Raw genomic sequence first — 6,000 nt, 5'->3', positions numbered from 1 at the left:
AAAATCCAGATAATTTACTCACCTGCACGTCATCCAAAATGTTGATGTCTTTCTTTGTTCAGTCGAGAAGAAATTATGTTTTTTGAGGAAATTTGGATTTGGATTTTTCTCATTTTAATGGACTTTAATAGAGCCCAACACTTAATACTTAACTCAACACTTAACAGTTTTTTTCAACGGAGTTTCAAAGGACTATAAATGATCCCAAACGAGGCATAAGAGTCTTATCTAGTGAAACAATTGTCATTTTTGACAAGAAAAATATGAACTTTTAAACCACAACTTCTCGTCTAGGTCCGATCCTGTGATACGCCAGCGTGACCTAACGTAAATGCGTAGTGACGTAGAGAGGTCACATGTTACATATATAAAACGCACATTTGCGGACCATTGTAAACAATAAACTGACACAAATACATTAATTAGTATCATTCCACATACAACAACGTCGGAATGGTCCTCTTTCTCAACACTTGTAAACACTGGGGCGTAGTTTCGTGTTTGTCCTCTGTGACCTCTTGACGTGATGACGTATTGCGTGGGGTCACGCTGGCGCATCACGACCAAACCTAGACGAGAAGTTGTTTAAAAATGCATATTTTTTATTTTTCTTGTGAAAAATGACAATTGTTTCGCTAGATAAGACCCTTATGCCTCGTTTGGGATTGTTTAGAGTCCTTTGAAAGTCCGTTGAAAAAAATTTAGTGTTGAGTTAAGTATTAAGTGCTGGGCTCTATTAAAGTCCATTAAAATGAGAAAAATCCTGCAATGTTTTCCAAAAAAAAATCATAATTTCTTCTCGACTGAACAAAGAAAGACATACATTTTTTGGATGACATGGTGGTGAGTAAATTATCTGGATTTTTTGTTTAAGAAAATGGACTAATCCTTTAATGACACATAGACACTACAGGTTTAAAGATGCCAAAGAAAGCATTAGAATAATTTAAATAGCTGTGTTTAAACAGACCTTATATGTTTGAGACTGTATCAGATGAAGATAAGGGATTGGAGGAATAATCAATTGTTTGAATATTGTTAATGGAAAAGTCTGAGTTTGTATTTTTTTAAGTATGAATCGGCAAAACGCAACTGTTACGTCAATAGTAGAACTTCAGCCTAAATGCTAGCATATAGCGCTAACTAGCATATAACGCTTGTTCAGCAGTCACAACTTTGTTTTTAGCATTGTAACAACATTGTATTTTATTGAATGTGTAATTTAAAGAGCACCTATTTGTCCGATTCACATTTTTAAATTTCCTTTGGTGTGTAAGTGTGTATTAGTACATTAACGTTATGCAAAAGGTACATACCCCAAAGTAAATGATGACGCAATTTATCGTCTTCAACGTAAATCTCTTTTTTTGGACTACAACAAACACACGGATTGCAGGCAACAGTTTACTTCCTGGGATTGGTGACGTAGAGAAGACCCACATTTTCATAATTCCTCCCGCTTCGGACTTACAGCCTGTAAGTTAACTCATGTTAGCAAGCAAATCTTTCAAACCTGGTAAGGAGCGTCACGTTTCCGGCTGACTTCAGAAGTATTCAAGCCAATCACAACGTACAAATTAGCTGGCCAATCAGGGACACAGAGCTTTTCAAATCCATGCGTTTCAGCAAAAGAGTGAAATCTGGAGCTACAAAAATGTACGGTATGTGGAAAATAATTTGTTTTGTTTTTTTACCATAAACCACACAAACATGTTGTATTATACCAAATGCACAAAATAACATTGTTTTTAGCAATGAAATAGGTGCTCTTTAATGTTGGGGGCTCGACTGGACTGTAACATCACAGTCAGTGTTATGTTGTATGTATGATTGGCCTTCCAGCTGTTCTTTGCATGCACAAGGTTTACATAAGAAGGAGGAAACAATCGTGTTTGAGGTTCACGTTATGTCATTACCATGTACAGAGCTCGTGTTATTTATCTATGCCGAGGTAAATTCAGTTTTACATTCTATGGCACCTTTAAAGTCTGTGTAAACTTAATCTTAAAAATAGTTTTTAAACACATTATAAATGTTAGAAATATATTGCTGAAACATGGCAAAAAGACTGTAAACTGTGTAGTACTAAATTGCAGAGTTAGATCGTTAAACATTTTTCATCATTTTTATGTTCAGGATTATTTGGGTGGGGCTAAAACCGTGGCTCAATGACGTACTTGCGCTTACCTTATTTGAAAGGGTCATGAATAATAATCTTGCACCTGAGACACAGTGCATGGCCCTGCGCCTGACACAATCGCTAGTATCCATTTATGTTGTAGCTGTATTTGAAAATTGAGAGAGATGAAAGCTTTCCCGTGAGTGGGCGGGGTTTCAGCTCTGACAGCAGACACGCCCCCCACCACTTAAGAGCAGCATATTTTTTCCAGCATTCAAATTTGTTTGGGTGCTTAATAACATATTTTTCTGTTGTGTGACAAACTCTAGGAGAAAACTAGGTAATTGTAAACCTTTTTATTGTACTATTTTTGTCTTAAAATCTGATACATTAATGGTGTTATGGACATTGAATGGCAAGACCTGTGTTGCAATTCTTTAAAAATGTCTACTTTTCTGTTTTACATAATTAACAGCATACATGTTTGGCACAGAGCGAGAAATGAAAGCATGAAATAACGCCAACATGATGTTATGCATGAACAATCTCTTTACATGATGCATGGACTAACCCTGTATCTTGAATACTTGGGTGTTATTCAAGTGTCTGCATATTTTCTGCACTGCAATGAGACACAGACCCATTTTTCTCCAAGAATCATCCCGTCATAAAGCAAACATCTGCAACTCAGACCGAGAGGGCCATGACCATATATGAAGTGAACTCACCTTGATTATTTTGCAGAAATGCAGTATTTGCCACTGCAGTTCGTCAGCAGAGCCGAGCCGAACCGCCTGCCCGTTTGTGTGTCGCCCGTACAGACTCCAGATGCTTCACTCCATTGCTCTTCTCTTCTCAGCCAAGCTGCGGCATGATTAAGCTTGATTTGTCACCAAATTATAAACACCAAGTTTACATGCATTGTATGCTACTCCAGCTGTTGCAGATTTGTACAACAGAATAAATCCTCAAGCACTTAATTTTGCATGCACCAAGACTCTTCTGGTTGTGTCTAATGTTAAAGAAATACTTCACCTAAAATAAAAATAAAACAGTATTTACTCTCCCTTGTGTAGTTGCAAACCCTGATTTTCGCACAACATAATAAAGAAGCATATTTAAAGGGACACTTCACCCATTTGCATTTAGCTTTGTATAGTTAGAACCTCAGTCATGTTTTTGAATGATCATGCATAATTTTCTCAGTTGTCGCTGAGACAGGAGAAATACAGACTTCAGTGTTGCACTTCCTTCTTTCAATGATGTAAAAATCATCATTTTGCATCATTGAAAGAAGGAAGTGCAATATCTTTGTTGATGGAGTGAGACTACAAACACCCCTTTTCTCGGTCAAATAGGCACCAAATTCTTAATGTATGTTACATTTCGACTACAAATATGACACACTTTTAATAAAGATTAATGTTTCTACGGGTGAAATGCTCCTTTAAAGAGTTTAGATGCAAAACCTTCTAAGGGTGCTTTCACCCTGGCACTGTTTAGGGCGGCCCAAATGAGCTTTCGGTCTGAGTACGGTTACATTGGGTCAGTGTGAACACAACTGGTGCGCACTAAATGGCCGATCGGAGGTGGTCTCGGAGTGGCTTTCGCTGAACTCTGGTGCGACCCATCTGTGGTGTGTACGCTGCTCGATCTCGGGCTGAACCAAATATAGGAAGTTCTCAACATGTTTGAGCCACTGGGCGTCCGTTGCGTTTCCAGTACGGTAAAACAACATGTGTGAACACGAACCGAACTGAAAAATGATACAATGTAATTTGGTGCGCTCCGAGGTCACACCATGCAGTATTGTGCATCAACACCCTAAGTGCATCTGACATGTTTTCTTGTAAATTAGCATTTTTATCAGACTCTTAAGGTCACATTCTTCCTGATCCAATTTAGTGTGTAATGTTGCAATAATAGCATAAATAATACCTGTAAAATGATAAAGCTCAAAGTTCACTGCCAGGCGATATATATTTATTAACAGAATTCGCCTTTCAAAGCCTACAGCGAACAGCTGGTTTGGACTACTTCCTGCTTTAATGATTTCACTTGAACAGTTTTTTAACTAAACTCCGCCCACAGGAATACGTCAGTCGCCAGCTAAGCTAACGGCAAGCTAAGCTGCTATGGAATCACAACACATCAACAAACTACACAATCAGAACTCAACACGTATTTCTGAATGAGGGACTTCATAGAACAAGGAAGGCGTCCGCCCGTTTTGAGGACCGTGAAAACAGCGGTATACAGATAAGTAAATTGTGTGAAAAATACAGCGTTTTACACACGTGAAACATGAATACATGTTATATTGCACACTGTAAACACAATCAAAGCTTCAAAAACACTGAAAGAATGGGACCTTTAATGGATTCTGCCAACAAACTGGAATTTCTAAATGGCCTGAGGCCAGGATTTAGTGTATTTGAATGAAAAGTATTTGATGAACATATAATACGTGCAGAGAGCGTTCAGTTGATATCATCTCGTATTTGACGGAGATGGCGTTTAGTGGCTTTTGCATCTGAACTCCTCAATTATTTACACATTTTACATGCATTTGGCAGATGCTTTCATCGAAACCAACAAGTAATGCATTCAAGCTATCCATTTTATCAGCATGTGTGTTAACTAGGATCGATCCCATATCCTTTTACACTGCTAACACAATGCTCTTCCAGATGCTACCCAGTCTCATAGATGTGTATAAATAGCACAAAGTGAAAACTTGTGCAATACATATAGCAAATTCCAGTTTTGGCGTGCATATGATACGCCAGTCCTTCCCGTTCATTTAAAACGGTGCATCTTTTTGGTTATTTTATGTATTGGTTTCTCAATTTTTTTCTGTTTTTAAACCATTTTCGCTTGGGTTTAGGGTTAGATTTGAGATTTGCTTTAGGACGTTATTACAGGTTTCTCCATGTTTTTGTCTATTTTTAAGCCATGGTCACTTGGAGTTGGGGTTAGATATGGGGTTTGGGTTAGGATGTCATTTTTTGTAACAACATTTTTTTTAACCCTAAACCCAATCGAAAATGGTAAAAAAAGAAAAACATTGAGAAACCAATACATTAAACGACAAAAAAAAGATGCGCCGTTTTAAGTGAACGGGAAAGATTGGCATATCATGTCCACGCCAAATTGGAATTTGGCATATGTATTGCACGAGTTTTCACAGTTCATCCTATTAATTCACATCTTCATGAGTTTGGGTTCTCCAGATGAGCTACAGGAGCACAGGCCATCAATTTTCATTTTTTTGCATATTTATTTGTATCATGCTTTCACAATGTTCCTTTAGACATACAAGTTTGTGCACACACACCAAGGACACTTCTTTTTTTAAGTTATATTTTAGGGGCTTTTCATGCCTTTATTTGGATAGTTCAGTAGAGAGATGACAGTATAGTGTTGGATGGAGATGGGGAGCAGGATAGGCAAAGGACCACAGAGTCGGGATTCGAACTCGGGTCACCGTGAGCACACTGGCGCTATATGGTGGCGCAACAACCACAGGGCTATCTGCGCCAACACACCAAGGACACTTCTAGTTATACAAGAAAAAGCAACAAGGCAAACTACACTTATGTGTCTTAAAATGGTGGACCTAAGGAAGCAAATGTATCTAATAGCAACGTCTTTTATTGAAGCTCCTTCAAATGCCAATGCTTCATTTTTCCATTGTCTAGGTACTGTATCATTCTGGTGATGAATCAGATAAATGGGACAAGCAATAATTGCTTTGTGGGCATCATTACCCGAGAAACCATGAAGAAGAGATTGTAATTAAAAAAGACCCCAGAGCTCACTAGACCTTGATCAATACCATTAAAACGTGCTTTTCCTTGACCGCATTAAAGTCTGAATAG

The sequence above is a fragment of the Misgurnus anguillicaudatus genome, chromosome 7 (genome assembly GCF_027580225.2).
Source record: "Misgurnus anguillicaudatus chromosome 7, ASM2758022v2, whole genome shotgun sequence".
Classification (NCBI taxonomy): Eukaryota; Metazoa; Chordata; class Actinopteri; order Cypriniformes; family Cobitidae; genus Misgurnus; species Misgurnus anguillicaudatus.
Note: the sequence above shows the minus strand (reverse complement) of the source record.